Consider the following 18028-nt stretch of genomic DNA (forward strand, 5'->3'; position numbering starts at 1 on the left):
TTTGGTTTTGGTTTTGGTTTTGGTTTTGGTTTTGGTTTTGGTTTTTCTCCAGTACCAGGAACCGAACTCACGACCTTGCGCTTGCCAGGCAGGCGCTTTGCCGCTGAGCTAAATCCCCAGCCCCTAACTTTCCATTTTCTGATATCTTCTTTGATCTCCTTTTTCACAATACTGTAATTTTCAATGTAAAGATCTTTTACTTTCTCCAATAGAGTGATTCCTAAGGATTTCTTTTTTTGGAGGCGGGGACAGAGTCTCACTATGCAGTTCAGGCTGGTATTGAACTCACTGTGTAGCCCAGGCTGGCCTCAAACTCACGGCAATCCTCCTACCTCACCCTACCAAGTACTGGGATTAAAGACATGCACAACCATGCCTGGCAAATTTATTTATTTTTTGATGCTATTGTGAAAGGTGTGATTTCTCTAATTTCTCTCTCAGTGAGTTTGTTATTTGGGTACGGGAATCCTATTAATTTTTGAATGTTGAATTTGTGTCCTGCTACTCTACTGAATTTGATTATTAAACCTAGGAGCAATTGCTGAAATTTTGAGGGTCTTCTATGTAGAGTATCATGTCATTAGCAATAACAATCATTTAACTTCTTCCTTCCCTATCCTAATTCCTTTTATTTCTTTCTCTTGTCTAATTGTTTTGGCTAATGTTTTCAGAACTGTACTGAATAGAAGTGGTGAAATTAGGCATTCTTGTCTTGTTCCTTATTTTACAGTGAAATCTTTCAGCTTTTGACCATTTAGTATGATGGTGGCTGTTGGCTTGTCATAAGGGGCTATTTATCAGATTGAGATAGACCTTCTATTTTTATTTTCTGTATAGTTTTCATCATGAATGGGTATAAGATAAAGGAAAAAAACAAATTCCCCTTTAAAATAAAGAAAAAAGATAAATGAGTCCGAGTAAAATTCTTCTGTATTTTTGAGAGAGTAGTTTCTTTCTGGGGAGTGCAGTAATAAAACCCACCAGATATGGTGGAGGGGAGGATATTGAGTCAATACTAAGACTAATTTTCTTTCTAACTTCACATTTTTCAGTGGGAAAACATTTTAGCAATTTTCTTAATTTTTTCGCTTGGTTATTCAGTCTGTTTGGTTTTCCTACAACCTCTGGAGTTAACATTACCCATTTATATTTTTGTGTGTGACTGCTGAATCTTGCCCTGTCTTTCCTGCTGAGTGTGGTTGGTCAGTCAATGGTGTCAGCCCTAGGGCTTTATTCACTCTGCTTTCTCCCAATTTGTGTGTCTCTAAGTAACGGCTTTCTCCTCCTAGCTTTACAGCGTTTGGGTTTTTTAAATGCCTTCCCTACTCTAAAGGCCCCTTTGTCAATATATCCCAGGCTTTGGCAACCATTCAAGCCATGGTGCAACTCATAAGATTGTATCTCCAAATAACATCTTAGCCATCTCAGGTTGTGTAAGTATACTTTATGATGTTTGGAGAATAAAAATAACCAAATAATTCATTTCTCAGAACACAGTAAAATTTAATAACTTTTTATTATATGGCTTGTGAATTTTCAGTTAGAAAGGGCTTCTGATTTACAAAGAAATCTTATTATTTCTTAGGATACAGTTAAGGTTTCCCTTTTTATGTTCAAATACTTGAACCAGTTATAATTTTTCCTTGTTTACCATGTAAGATGTACATCCAACTTTTACTTTTTTCTTATGGTTCTGCAGTTATCCACTAACTTTTATTGAAAAGTCTGCCTTTTCCCCACTGATTTGATATCCACTTTTATCACATATTCAAAAGTATAACAAATCAGACATATGGGACTAAATATGGCAAGGTTTCTCCTATATGAAAAACTCAAAGTATAAATAAAGAGCAAAATAAAAGGTTGATAATAGGAAATCGGGAGATAGAGATTCCCAAAGGGAAGAGGACCAAGAGATAGAGGGACGGAGAGGAAAAGAAGGGGATAAAAAAATTAAGATGCGCTACGTACATGTACCCTTACAGGGAATGTAGTCATTATGTACTACAAACACACACTAATTTAAAAAAATAAGATGGAAGAGTGTGAAAAAAAAAAACTGTAAAAGCGTCTGGGCTTGATAATTTTATTTGGGGCGGGAATACTTTTTAAAATCATTTTCTTAATTTTTCCCCATGGTTATTAATCTGTTTGGGTTTACTACAAGTTCTATCATTAATATTAGCCATTTGCATTTTTCCAGAAAATCACTCATTTCATTAAGACTGTCAAATATTTTTAGAAGGATCTACATAAAGTACTTTCTTATTTTAAAAATCTTAATAAATATAATTACATTACTTTCTTCATTTATACCTATGTTTTATATTTTACCCCCTTTATATTCTTGGTTATGTTTATTTACTAATTTTAGTTTTTCTTCTAATAGCAGTTTATTGTTTATTTGGCATATTTATGCTGTGTTTTATGGCTCATTTATTTGTGGATTTTTAAATTATTATTAATTTCTTCCTCCAATTTCCTTTGTGTTCATTGTTCTTTTTCTAGCTCATTGACTTAAAAGCTCAATTGATTTACTTTTCAAAAAATTGATAAATAATAAACATATACATTTTCTTTTTCTTTGTGTGTTGGTTTGGTTTTGGTTTTTTTGAGACAAGGTCTTGTTATGTAATTCAGGCTGGCCTTGAACTCACTGTGCAGCCTCAGCCTCCCAAGTGCTAGGATTACAGGCATATGCCACTATATCCACCACATACATTTACTTTTAACCTTTACTTGTTTCACTCAGTTATATCTGTACTTGCCTGTGTTATTTGAATGGCACAAAGAAATTAACTACTTATGTTAAAAAAGACAGAGAGAGACAACACAAAGGAAGCATTACAAAAATCAAACTAGCTGAGCAGTGCCAGAACTAGAGTGAAGCGAGACATACTGGAAGTGGGTACAAAATTTAACAGGCTGACAAAAATTTCAATAATCAAGAGAAGTAATACTTTTATGAAATTCTTTAGAATATTAAATTGAAAAACTATAGCCTGCACACTAGCCACCTACTTTTATAAGTGAAATTTTATTTGATCCAATATCAGGATTAACATAAAGCAGTAAGACAAGGTTTAGCAAGTACAGGGGCAGTTTAAAACTTTTTATGTTAACACATGATAATTCTACATACTTATGGAATGTAGTCTGATATTTTAATGAATATGTACAATGTACAACTGAACAAAGCATACCTAGCGCTTCCATCTCATTATTTCTGTTTGGCATCTTCAAACTCCTCACTTCCAGTTCTTCATAAAATATGTAACAGTTTGTTGTGAACTCTACTCCTCCCCACGGTGCTGTCCAACACTAGAACTTATTCTAGCTAAATGTCTTTGGGTTTCCATTATCCAACCTCTCACTACTCTCCTTCATCCCCACATTTCCCAGTACTTCTGTACAGCAAAGAAAACAAATAACAAGGTGAAAAAAACTACAGGGTGGGAGAACATATATGTAAACTAGTAATCTAGCAAAGGATTAATATCTAGAATATATACATATATATATATATATAATTCAAAAAATGTGATAACAAAAACCTAAATGATATCATTAAAATTGGGCAAATGATATAAATATTTTTCAAAAGAAATTCTAATCTCCAACAAATTTACGAAAAAATACTCAAGATCATGAGTCATCAGGGAAATGCAAGTCAAAACTACAATAAGATGTTATCTCATCCCTGTGAGAATGGCTTTTATAAAAAGAAGACAAATGCTGGAGAGCATGCAAAGGAAATAAATTTTTAAGCACTACTAGGAATGTAAATTACTAAAGCCAACATGGAGAACAGTATGGATGTTCTTAAAAAAACCTAAAAATAGATCTAACATATAACCTCAGCCATCCCACTTCTGTGTAGATATTGAAAGGAAATTAAATCAGCATATCAAAGAAAGATGGACATGCCCATGTTTATTGCTATACTATTCACAATACCCAAGACAAGGGATGAACCAAGAGGCACATCAATGGGTAAAGGAATAATGAAAATGTAGTATATATACAATGCAATATTGTTCACAGGAAATAATAGTAGTCTATCATTTATAGCAAAATGGACTGAACAGAAGGGCATTATATTAAGTGAAATTCAGATGCAGAAAAATATCACATAGTCTCCGCATATATTGAATCTTTATATAGTTAATCAGATCCAATCTTTTAAAAATTTTAATATTTTTAGTCATCATCATTTTGAGGGGTTCATTTTGAGTTTTTTAAATACTGCATTAAAATTTTACTTTGAACCCAAGATTGGTGGTGCATGCTGGTAACCCCAGCACTTGGGAAGCAATTTGGGCTACATAGTCAGTATAAAGCCAGTCTGGACTACATAGTTAGACTTCTCCCTCCCCTCCAAAAAACAGAAAAAGAAAATACTACTTTGATCACTAAAATTTTGTACTTGAAGTAAGTATCTTGACTTGTGTTTTATTTATTTATTTATTTATTTAGTCTTTTTGAGACAGGGTCTCACTATGTAATTCAGGCCAGTCTTCAGCTCATTTTGTAGCCCAACCTCATCTCAAAATCGAAATGATCCTCCTGCTTCAGCCTTCTGAGGGCTGGGATTACAGGCATGCACCACCACTCCTGGCTTGTCTCCTTTTAGACTTGGTCTTATATCTGACTCTTAAAAGTGGTACAGATTTTTTTTTATGCTTTTCTACATTTCCCAAATTACATATAGTAACCATGGATTCATTTGATAGTTGGAAGAAATAAATTTAGAAAGAAGTCATGACCCACTCAATGATGTTCCTTCTGGTTTTGTTATAGGGTTTGTGGGGAAATGAAAACTGCACATAGCCCTGAAGTTTCAAATTGCCTGAATCACTTAATAATCTGAAAGAGAAAATACCTTGTTATCAGGTATATGTTGGTGCCAATCACAGTCAGGGTGGGTCTTCAGTTTTCAGTAAATCCATTCAGCCACACCCAGAACCATGCTAACCCAATCAGTGAACTAATCCAGTTATCTCTCACCCATAATCCCTACATGAAGCCACCTCTGAAAAGATTCACCTATGGGCACATGAGGCCTTGGGAGAACATTGTATCAGTCAGTGGTTACTAGAGAAACAGATATAACACAAGATTTTCAACTATACAGGCATTTACAAGATTGGCTTACAATGGTCACCCACAGAGTTGGATGAGAAAAAGTGCAGAGGGTCTGTCTGCACACTGGAGACCACAGGATTCAGTTGAAGGTCTTGAGCTCACTGTACTGTCCTGTGTGAGTCCATATCAGCAGGCTGATTTGTCTGCAATGGAAGGCTGAAGCGTCTACGCCAGAAGGCTGAAGGATCTGTGCCAGAAGCCAGCGTCTGCACTGGAAAACAGATGACTTCCAAGATGAATGTGAAGACTGGAGCCCTGTCAAAGAAACAGAAGCAGATCTGTCCTTCTTCATTTCCTCTTTATATCACCCAGCCAACAAGCCACCCTAGAATGAGTCTTCTACAACCTGGGACATGGAATTGCTGAGCCAATTATTTAAGCTTCTGTTTCTCAAATTGACACAATTAACCATCACAATCCACTCCTTGTAAACTTGAAAACCAAACACATTTCTTCAAACCAGTCTCCAGATACAAAGAAAAGCTCATAATTACACCTAACATGTTATAACTATCCTGTGTACAAACAGAAACACGTTAATTCCTTCCCCAGAATAGAAGGCAAGTTTTCTTTGGGTGATGTTTACTCTTAACATTTCACAACTTGAACATTGTAACAGAGGTTTAACAGTCCTTAAAAACCTGTATTACATTAGAATCAAATGAGGAGACAAATAGTACAAATACAATCCTCATTTCCGTAGTTGATCATAGGGTCATGTCTGTTATTTAGAGCTACCTTCTACTACCCATACTGTATTTCCTTGGCCTTCAGCAAGCTCCTCAGTAGGTCTTGGTTTTTTCCTCAGTGGAATGACGCATACCTTCATTTCTGAAGGCTTTGAACCATTTGTCATTCTTCCTGCATTAGGTTGTTGTAGCTTCCCACTGACTTTAATAACAGGGCATAGTAATAATACTAGGAGGCACCCTAAGTGATCTCATGCATTCCAAGTATATTCTTCTTTTCCTCCATTGTGAAGTGGTAGTCCAATTTCCCCTTAATGAATTGCATCAGTCACCCCTGACAACACTGTGACTCCCTTTTTAGCTTGTTTCCTCAAAGACATGAGGGGATCAAAATGACCAGAGGAACGTCTTAGCTTCCACTTAAGTGGTATCATTGCTGTGCTTCCTGGTACAAGCCATCCTTCCTCTGGAACTAAAACTTTGAAGCCATCAGAACATTAGGTCAAGGGAACAGGAAGCAAAAATCTTGCTCTTGGATCACTGGGGGTAATGGTGAGTGGTACCATTCCCACTTCCACCACTTGATTCCTGGTCCCATGAATTCTAACTATAAGAGACACACCATATAGTGGATGTTGATTCAAAGCATATACAGCCTTTTGAAGAACCTTGCCCCAGCCCTGCAAGCTATTGCCACCTAGCTGGCACTGTAACTGTGTCTTCAAAAGATCATTCCACATTTCTATCAATCCAGTTACTTCTTGATGGTGAGGAATGTGGTAGAACAAAACTCAGTCCCTTTCATCATGGAAGTAGTCCAATATAGTCAGCCTGTTACCAGGTGGCAGGTTGATCACCCTGGGGGAATAGTGCCATGCTGGGGACTCAGTGTTGGTCTCTGCTGCTGGCATATTGGGTATTCAACTGTGGCTGTAACCAGATCAGCCTTGGTGAATGGGAGTCCATGATGCTGAGTCTGTGCATAGTCTCCATCCCTGCCACCATGGCCACTCTCTTCATGGGCCGATGGAGCAATGACAGGGGTGGCTGAAGAAGGAAGATGACCACTATCTACAGAATGGTCATCTTATCCACTTGATTGCTAAAGTTCTTTGCTGCTAAGGTCAACCTTGGTCTCTAGCATGCAGCTAGAACCTCTGTACTCTTCGTCATCCAACTCCATGGATGGCCATTGTAAGACAGTCTTGTAAATCCCTATTTTTTGTATATCTGGTGTGTTATCTGTTTCTCTAGTAACCATTGACTGATACAGTGGTTGTCACCAACAATGGGGTTCCTCTGAAGAAATAGAAGCACATCCACCCTTCTTCATTTCCCCTTTATACCATCCAGGCAATAAGCTAGCCAAGGGTGGGTCTTCCATACCCTAGGGTATTGAATTACTGAGCCAATTTAGTTAAGCTTCTCTTAATCAACAATCACAGGCATCTAGATACAAGCCATTACATGTACCTCTGAATATCAATAAAAGAAATGCATTTGAATCTGCTTCACTTTTTCCAAAATACTTTGCCTTGGAACACCAAGGCAATGACTCTCAATAAGCTTTTCCACTTGAGTGACTATTTAGTGTTATTTTACAATTTAATGATCTGTATAGCATGTGAATACCTTTCCCAAGAAGAGAACCTTGACTTTTCCCTCAAGTGCTCTTCCTGCTGTATCAGACATTTTTACTCAGTGTCTCAAGAGCTGTCTGGAGGTTGGATACAGGGGGCAAAACAATGTTTTCTATCATGCAATTTGGCATGAATTTATTTGAAGAAAATATCATATTGCTGAAAAAATATATTTGAAGCCTATTATAGGGAAAAGTTTTCAATTAGCAATAATTATGCCTCAGATAAACCTAATTGGTTCTGATACTGCCACTGTGCAAAGCTATGAAGCCTATTTTTTTTGTCTTTTTGAGACAGGGTCTCCATATTTGGTTCAGGCTGGCCTTGAGCTCACTTTGTAGCCCAGGTTGGTCTCGAACTCACAAAGATCCTCGTACCTCAGCCTCCTGAGTTCTGGGATTACAGGCATGCACTACCACACCTGGCTATGAAGCCTATTATATTATGCTATGGTGTCTCATGTTTCTAACTTTAAATAGGCTCTTCTATTCTGTCCAAGGTTTTACCACTTGCCTTCCTATCAACTAGGCTTACTACTTCCCTCAGGCTCTGTTTCTGGATAGAAAACAAAGTTAGCTACTGGGGCTTTTATGACTTTTTGCAGAAAACCATAAGGATGACTCCAAATATAGTAGTCTCTGTCTCTGTCTCTGTCTATCTCTCTTTCTTTCCATGTCTCCCTCTCTCCTTACCCCTCCCTCTTCTCTGCCTCCCCTCAATGGTATCTTTTAATTTATCTCCATACCATGACTTGTGTACCATTGAATATTCCAGTCCACATAGCAACCTCTACTATGTGTTGAACCAACTCAATACTGAGGACCTTGAATACCTGCTGAGCTAGAGAAAGATCCATCAAATTTGGAGAAGTAAAACAGAATATGAGGAGAGTGTTTTAGGGTTTTAGACAAATAAGTTATTCTTGCACCACTACCACCATGTTCCCCTATACAACCCTGAAAGGGCCCCCTGGATAATGGATGGACAGAGTTTGGGAACTAGACAGTATGCAGATTCTTCCTTCTGCTGCCACTTACCATTTTTATAGTGGTTGTCAAGGAAGACAGTATTAGAATTTACTCCATTTAGTTCCCCCATAATCTGATAAAGCACTTCTGCACCAGTAATGTTAATCTGAAAAAAGATTTCTGGAGTAATGTGAATCTTTAAGTCCAGGAGATCTTCAAAAATGTTGGGTTCCCCAAATTGGAGATGGTAGAGGGACTTCTGGTGGCTGACGTGGGTCATAATGCTGAAAAAAATAAAAGAAAGCATCTTAGGATGGCAGACCATTCTATGTCTAGTTCTTGGTTGGAAAGGGAAGCCCCAGCATCTTAGCTAGGAGCCATTGCTTCCTTTCCATGGCTCCAAGAGTTCTGTGGGGTTTCCCCTCTCAAGAAATGGAGGTACATGCACATTGTTTCACTTTTACATTGTGGGCTGAGTTTCCAGATCTGACTAATATACAAAAGCCAGAACCATTTAGCCCAAATAATCCACTTTCAGCAGCCCCACATGAGCAATCAACAAGTCCAGGCTATGATAAACCATGAGGCTTCTACTTGCTATCACAGATTTACCTTTCCTGAAGTAAAGTGAAGTCAAGTCAAAGGCTACTCCACAGGGCCTTTGATGAAAAATTCCCATTCAGGCTCCTGATTACAGAGTTCCTCCTGCTCATATCACAAAATCAAGAATCAAGCAAAGATTCATCTCTGACAAATTTTCTTTCCAACATCTAGAATAATCAGCCCTGCAATAGTGTGACAAAAACACATTTCTCAAATCCTATTATAAATAACTCCTAACATAAAGAAATATTCTATAGGACCAAGTAGGTGCTATTTTCACATCTCTATAGAAGCATAACTTGGCTTTCCAGCTTTTGAAAAATCCCATACAATAGAATTGGCACGTTCCCTAGTTTGAGCTTCTAATTACTTCTCTAAAGAAAATGGCAGTTACTTTTCCAGTAAACAAGGATCTAAACTTAATTTCTGCTCCATCACACAAAGGAAATACCCTTTCAATTTCCTTGATAATTCTCCACTTCAGACATCAACCATCAACCCAAACGCCACCTTAGCAGACATAAATCCTGAAATGTCACCTATCTCTTGCCATGTGTTGCCCTGGACCACACTGGGACTCAGCCAGCAAGAGTGCTATCACAAGACATAGCCTTGACCTTGGACCAGAATTCTGAGCATAAGAGAGACATCACAATCTGTTATGGCTTGTGTCTAGATGTCCCGCAAAGCCTCATGAAGTCATGGGGGAGGGGCTTTCCAGAGGTGCTTGGATCTAGAGTGTGTGGTGCTGGGATCAAGGGTATGTGACTACTAAATCACTCCACTGATTGGATTGGTATAGTTCTGGCTCTGATTAAGGGCGTGACTGCTATATCTGCCCTAGAGTGGGTAGCCTGCATAAAATATGAAACACAGAAAGAAGGCTAATGAGCTCTTGCCTTCCTGCTTGCCATGGACTTTCCTCTCTCTGACATCCTACTGCCGTGCCGCCCTGCCTTGGAGCCAGCCAAAAATGGACTGAAACCTCTACAATCTGAGAGCCAAATAACTCTTTTCTCCTTTAAATTGGGCGTTGGGTATTTTTTCTCAGCAACGAGAAAAGTAACTAAGATACCACCCACATTTCCATGTGGAAAACTGAGACCTACAAATATGAGACTACCACTGATGCCTCAGGATACAGAGACTTAAAAACATGTATACAGGCATATATGAGGCTGACAATGCTGTCTAAATTGTTGCTGCTGGTTATGGTGAATCTGAAAATAATACTTCTAAGAATGGGCATGTCTGTGAGCATGCCTTCTGACATACATAGGATATGAAGCAACTAAGTGCTGGTCTTCACAAAATGGATTCTAATAAGCTCCCCTATACCCAGAAAAGACATAAGGAAATGATTAAGGAAGTCAGCACTTACATTAAGAAAATGGGCTACAACTTAACACAGTAGCATTTCTGCCAACTTCTGGTTAAAAGGGTAACAACATGCTAGAGCCACATGCAATCATGCCCTGGTTCAAGGAATAGGTTTCCCATAAGGATGGTAATGCCAGTGGAACCACACTGCTGTAAGCATTGGATTGCATGCTATCACCAACTGTCCAACTGGTAATCCCTTATACCTGCTTCTTCAGGATGCTTATAAAATTGGTGGCAATGGCATTATCCCTGTGGGCTGAGTAGAGATTGGTGTTCTCAAAGCTGGCATGGCAGTCACCTTTGCTTCAGAAAAATTGCACAACTGAGGAGAAGTCTGTTGCAAGCCTCCCTGAAACTCTTAGTGAAGCTCTTCCTGGGAAAAATGTGGCTTCAATATTAGTATCATGACTGTCAAAGATGTTCACTGTCACATCATTGCTGGTGAAATGACAGCAAATATAACCCACCAAAGAGAAGCAGCTGGTTTCACTGCTCAGGTAATTACCTTGAACCATCCAGGAGAAGTCAGTGGCTGCTCTGCCTCTGTGCTGGTTTGTCACACAGCTCATATTGCTTGCATGTTTGTAAGCTGAAAGAAAAGCTTCATCACCATTTTGGTAAGAAGCTAGATGACCCTAAATTCCTGAAATCTGCTGATGCTTTCATGGTTACTATGGTTCCTGGCAAGCCTGTATGTATTTCTTTTTCTGGTACTGGCAACCAAACTCACGACCTTGCGCTTGCCAGGCAGGCTCTGTGCCGCTGAGCTAAATCCCCAGCCCCCAAGCCTGTATGTACTGAGAGCTTGTGTGCCTATCTTCCTCCGGTTTGGTTTGCTATCTGTGATATGAGATTCTTGTTGAACCAGTTATCAAAGCAGTGGACTAGAGAGGCCACCAAGTCTTCCCAAGAAGTTCAGAAAGCTAAATGAACATCACCCAACATCTATCAACCCATCTTTATCAATGGAGGAAGAACATTCTCAAGAATGTTTGTCTCCAATGGCCACTTGAATTTCATAGTAAAAGACTAGTTAATGATAACAATGTACCATAAAATTTTTAGAAAGAAAGGAAGCTGCTTGGTACACTGACTAGTTGCGTGCATATGACAGTTTTAAGTTATTCATTTTTAAAATCAGTACTTTGAATGGAAACAACTTGACTAAAATATCTGTCACAGAATTTTGAGACCCATTAAAACAAAGTTGAACTTCTGGGAAGATGGTGGAGTAGGGAACAGCAGAGAAAGAGCCTCTCTGAGAGTTGGTGTCCAGACACTGAAATATAGTAATGTGAAGAAGAGAAGAAAAAAGGAAGTGGCTCCCCAGGACACTGAAAAGATGTGAAGTGAGATTTGAAGCCCACAGGGAAATCAAAGAGAGAAATTACCATGTAGAAGAAGGAGGTGGCAGGTGGCACTTTCTCCTTGAGCCCAGACTAACTGCATGGAAGGGTTGCTTGAACCTGCAGGTGCAAGGTAACTACTGGAAACCCCGGAGGCCTCCGCAGGCAAAAACAACAGTGGAATAGAGCAGCGGATACAGTGTACTACAGTGGCTGGTAAGTTATTCAGATTCACATGTCCCACAGGAGAGGGCGATTGGTGGGGGCCATCTTGGAAAGGTGCCAACTAGGCTTGGAGCTCAGAGCAACTGCTGGCTTCACCTAGTGACTTCTAGCCAAGTTCAAGCCTGCAGGAGGGGTATGCACAGCTGCAGGTTGAATGGATCTTGTTGGAGTCTCAGGGTCAGAAACCACCCTGAAATTCAGTGGAAATAAAAGTACAGGCTCAGTAGGATTATCCAGCACTCCCCATAAATTTACTGCTGGCTTACCAGGATTAATCAACATGGATCTGCACTCTATCCACGTTCTCTACCAGTGACAGCAGAAACAAACACTGACGTAGATAGGTTTCTTTTCTCTTTTCCTTTTCCTTTCTCTCTTTACTTGTTCTTTTTTGTTTTGTTTTTTCACTATTCTTGTTTTTATGAATGTGAGTGTGGTTTCTAGTTGCTTGTTTCTGTTCTTCTGTTCTGTTCTTCATTTTATTTCTTCCTTCTCTCTCTCCTTCCTGTCTCCTGTATCAGTTTCCCAAAGTTTGCATGATCCTCCTTTGTCCTCCAGACTTGCTTCTAATCTCTTCCTCTTCTTAAACCCTTTCAAATTTTCTCCCCTCAGGGTAAAATTGCCATATTGCCATATTGAAGACTTATTTACTGCATACATTTTTCTAGTTTCTAATTTATAGAAATTGTTATATAACCACAAATCTCATTCATACAGTTCAAGGTGACAAATTAATAGTTATCTCAGTTTGTCATTTTCTAGGTTATGTTTGATGCTATTGCTATTGCTGATTGTTCCACTTTAGCTAAAGTGACATAATTGACAACTAGGAGAACTAGTTGTTCTGCTGGTATACCAAGCCTGAGATGGCCTAAGTGTCATAAAAAAATACTATAGGAAGTTTCCAAAGAACCAGGGGCTGGATCAAGCAGCAACTCTTCATCTCCCATAAATTGAAGATGTAAGATCTTGCAACAGGCTCAGGAACCAGAAGCCATCTACATTTGGAAGACACCTCTGGGAAGTAGTCATATCCTAATGGTTCTAAATACTAGCAATATAGCTACTCATCATAGGGAATTTACGAGCACCAACTCAGGAACTAAACTAAAAAATATATACAAAATGAGAAGACACTTAAACAAGATGCAACGCCAGACATCCAGATCAGCAAAGACAAACCTAGGGAGCAATGTAGTGAAACAATCCAAAAGCCACCCACCCAGATTCTCTGGGATGGTAACAGTAGAAGTAACACAGCAATGAATGAGGCTCAGAAAAATCAAATGACAAATAATTTCTCAGATAACTGCAGAGATGGAGACCATAATGAAAGACACATTTAGTGACTCTAAGGCAGATTCACATTTTTAAAAAATAGAAGAGTTTAGGAAAATGGTGATAATCATGAATACCCAACATAGGGAAGAAAAGTATTCTATAAAACAGATTCAAACAGACATTCAGGACATTAAAAATTCCATTGAAAGTGTACACAGCAGAATGGGCCAATGTAAGGACAGAATCACAGCTATAGAAGATAGGATTGCAGTTAGCAATTATGAAAAGAAAGATTTCTTAAAAATTATAAGGAAGCAAGAGAAATCAATCCAGCAACAGCTATATGATGCAAAGAAGAATAACATAACATTAATTGGGGTCAATGAAAAGCAGGAGATAATGTAAATGACATTACAAAATCTGTTCACAAAAGTCATGGCAGAAAATTTTCCTGACAGAGAAAAAGAACTTGTCATGGAGATAACTGAGGTATATAGAACACCAATTAGCCATTATATAAAAAAATCTACACCAAGGGATGTAATAGTCAAGATTCCAGAAATAGAGGCTGGGTATTTAGCTCAGCAGCACAGTGCTTGCCTGGCAAGTGCAAGGTCGTGAGTTCAATTCCCGGTACCGGAGAAAAACCAAAAAAGATTCCAGAAATTTAACACAAGAACAAAATATTAAAAACAGTTAGAAAAAAGAAAAAAATCAGCTATAAAGGAAAGCCCATCAGAATCACAGCATACTTCTCAATACAAACCTTCAGGTCAAGGAGAGTTTGGACTGAAGTATTTCAAACCCTAAAAGAAAACAACCTCCAGTCCAGATTGATTTATTCTTCAAAACTATTTTTAGAAATTGATGGAGAAATAAGATACCTCCATGATAAAAAAAAACACCTGAGGAAATTCATGATCAGTGAACTAGCACTCCAAAATGTTCTGAAGGACATTCTAGAAAAAGATAACAAACATTACAGTTCCATGAGTCCCAGCAGAATGAATCCACCAGGCATAGCAAAAAATTAAACAGAGGGGGCAAAAGGGGAGCCAACAACGGGAAAATAACATGACAAGGACAAGTCAATACATATCAGTTATAACCATGTTAATGATCTCAATTTTTCAATCAAAAGAAACAGACTGGCAGGATGGATCAAGAAACAAGATATAAAAATGCTGCAAACAAGAAACACATTTAATTCAAAAACAAATTCATAGACTGAAAGTCAAAGGATGGAAAACAATACTCCATGAGACAGGAACCCAGAGAAAAGCAAGGTAGCTATTCTATTTGCAGACAAAGTGGATTTCAAACCAAGACTGATTAAGAGAGCCAAAGAAGACACAGATAACAATCTGTGAGGCACAGATAATAATAAAATAACACAGATAACAGTCATAAATGTATATGCAGCAAGTGCCAGTAGCCCAACTATATAAAACAAATATTAGATGATATGAAAAATCAAATAAGCAGTAACACAATTGTAATGAAAGACCTCAATACTTCACTATCACAAATAGATCAATTACACAAAAATTAACAAAGAAATACTATAACTGAAACAAACCTATGAAAAAATGGACTTAGTAGATGCCTATTGAGTGTTCCACCCCACAATATCAGAATACATGTTCTTCTCAGTTGCACACAAGCTGTTCTCCAAAACTGAACACATACTAGCTCATAGAACATGCTTAAATAAATGTTTAAAAATAGAAATTACTCTATGTACATCATCAAACCATATTGGAAATCAATGGCAAAAGAAATCACAAAAATTTCACAAAAACCTGGAAATTAAATAACACCTCCTAACTAATGGATGAGAGATGAAATTAAAGGCAAAATTAGATAGTTTCTATAATTAAACAATAATGCCAGTATGACATACTGGAACTTATGGGACACAATAAAATCAGTCCTATGAGGGAAAGTTATACTGGTACATACCCATATCAGGAAAACAGAGTGATCTCAAGTAAAAAACTTAATATTGAGCCTTAAGTTTCTAGAAAAATAAGAGACAGTCAAGCCCAAATCTCATATGAGAGAGAAAATTATAAATATTACAGCAGAAGTTAATGCAATGGAAACTAAAAAAACAGAATAAAGAATCAATAAGTCAAAAAATTGGTTCTTTGAAAGATTAAATAAAATGACAAACGCTTAGCAAAACGTCATTCAAAAAAAGGAAAGACTCAAATCCATGATATTAGGAATGAAAAGGGTGAAATCACAACAGATTCTGCAGAAATCAAGAAGAATATCTATACGTACTTCAAGAACCTGTATTCTAATAAGATGGAATATGCAGAAGAAATGGATAGACTCCTAGATATATATATATATATATATATATATATATATATATAAATTATTAAAGCTGAATCAACAACATATCAAAATTCTAAATAAACCAATGTCAGTTAGTGAAATTGAAAATGTAATCTTAAAAACCTCCCAACAAAGAAAACCCCAGGCCCTGACAGATTCACTGCTGAATTCTACAAGACACTTAGAGAAGACCTAATACTGCTACTTCTCAAACTCTTTAAAGAAATTGAAAGGGAAGCAATACTCACAAATTCACTCCTGGAATCAAGCATTATCCTCATAAAACCACAGAAGGACCCAACTCTGAAAGAGAAATACAAGTCCGTCTCCCTAATGAACATAGTTGCAAAACTCCACAAGATACTTGCAAAAAGAATACAGTAAATCATCAAGAAAATTATATACCATGACTAAGTAGGATTCATTCCAGGGATGCAGGGATGATTCAACACATGCAAATCACAAAACATAATATATCATATTAACATAGCCAAGGGTAAAATCATATGATCATCTCAATAGATGCAGAAAAAGGTTTTGACAAAGACCAACAGCCATTCATGATAAAAACCCTATAGAAATTTAGACTAGATGGTCTTTATTTGAATGTGATAAAAGCCATCAATGACAAACCAACAACCAACAGTATACTAAATGGACAAAAACTGAAAACTTTCACTTTAAAATCAGGACCAAGACAAGTCTGTTCATTGACACTGCTTTTATTCAATACAGTTCTAAAAGCATTAACCAGAGCAATTAGACAAGGGAAAGAAATGAAATAATGGTAGGAAAGGGAAAAGGTAACTTATCATTATTTGCAGATGACATGATACTCTACATAGAAGACTCTAAATCTCCAAAAAAAAAAGAAGATTCCAAATCTCCACCAAAATACTTATAGATTTAATGACCAAATGCAGTAGCATAGTTGGATACAAAGTCAACACTCAAAAATCAATAGACTTCCTGTATACAAATAGCAAACTTTCTGAGAGGAAAATAAGTGAAATGACACCTTTCACAATAGCATCCAAAAAATGAAATACCTAGGAATCATTCTAATGAAGGAAGTAAAACAGAAACTTTTTCTCCTGAAAAAGGAGATTGAAGAGGATATCAGAAAATGGAAAGATATCCCTTTCTCTTGGTTAGGAAGAACCAGTATAGTGAAAATCCATACTTCCAAAATTGTTATACTGCAGTACCTCAGAATGTGAATATATCTGGAGATTGGGCTTTTAAAGAAATGATCAAATTGAAATGAGATCACAAAGGCACCCTTTAAGCCAATCTGACTTCTGTCCTCTTAAGAACAAATCTGGATGCAAAGGGAAAATAACAACAATAAGTATGCACAGAGAACAGACCATTTGAGGACAGAGCAAAAACTTGACCAACTTCCTCAGGAAAAAACTGAACCTTCTAAGACCCTAATCTTAGGTTTTTAGTCTCCAGACAGAGAGAATATAAATTTCTGTTGTTCAGTACACCCAATTTGTGGTATTTTGCTATGTAAGCTCTACCAGAATAAGACAGTCATATAAAAAACATATACCTTGCCACGTAACCTTATGAAAGATAATATACACTGTATTCCAAACTGTAAGCTCTCTAAAAGCTCAGAATTATACCTTCAGTCTAGCACATGACACTTGCTCAATCGATATTTTTGAAAGTATGAAGAAATGAACAGGAAATATATTCAGATATAGAGTCTCAGTTTATTCTATACACAATATAGTATCCAGTGAGCTTTCATTTCTGTGAATTCCTCCTACCAGCAATTCCTAATGTCTAATTAAGATGCTATGATTCATTCTTATAATTTCCTATCCTTTCTATATCATAAAACCAGGTTCGAACTCCACTATAATTTAGTCAGATCTTCCATTTCTTCCTGGTGAATACAAATTAAATCCAATTCTGATTTAGTTGTTGTGATCTCAAAAGAATTCTTAAAAACCATACTTTCAAGCAAAAGCTATGTCCTACAATAACAGGAAACACTGATTTACTAGGTCCTTTTGCTTTCATAATACACATAATCATCTACTTGTTATGGTTTGTGTCTAGATGCCCCCCCAAAGCCTCATGTGGTTGTAGGGCTTTTTCAAAAGTGGCTGAATCTATAGTGTATGATGATGTGATTAAGGGTTGTGATTAATAAATCAGTCCATTAATTGGTTTGGCACTACCCTAATCCCAGTACTCTTGGTAAAATGAAAGAGACTTGTCTTCCTTTTGTTGCTTTGGCTGTCTTCCACCTCCATAAACTGTTACCCCTCTACCATGTTCCACCCTGCCTTGGGGCCAGTGGATTGAGACTGAAACCTCTACAAACTGTGAGTTAAACAAACTTTCCTCCTTAACTTTGGATGTTGAGTATTTTGTCTCAGCAG

The 18028-nt window shown here is 37.4% G+C and overlaps 1 pseudogene; it reads left to right on the plus strand.

The window, feature by feature from the left end:
* The window catches only part of LOC102013629, a 60787-nt pseudogene extending 48171 nt beyond the window's left edge, over window positions 1-12616 (plus strand).
* Window positions 12617-18028: the final 5412 nt, after the last annotated feature.

Source organism: Chinchilla lanigera, unplaced genomic scaffold (genome assembly GCF_000276665.1).
Source record: "Chinchilla lanigera isolate Chin_1 unplaced genomic scaffold, ChiLan1.0 scaffold00102, whole genome shotgun sequence".
Classification (NCBI taxonomy): domain Eukaryota; kingdom Metazoa; phylum Chordata; class Mammalia; order Rodentia; family Chinchillidae; genus Chinchilla; species Chinchilla lanigera.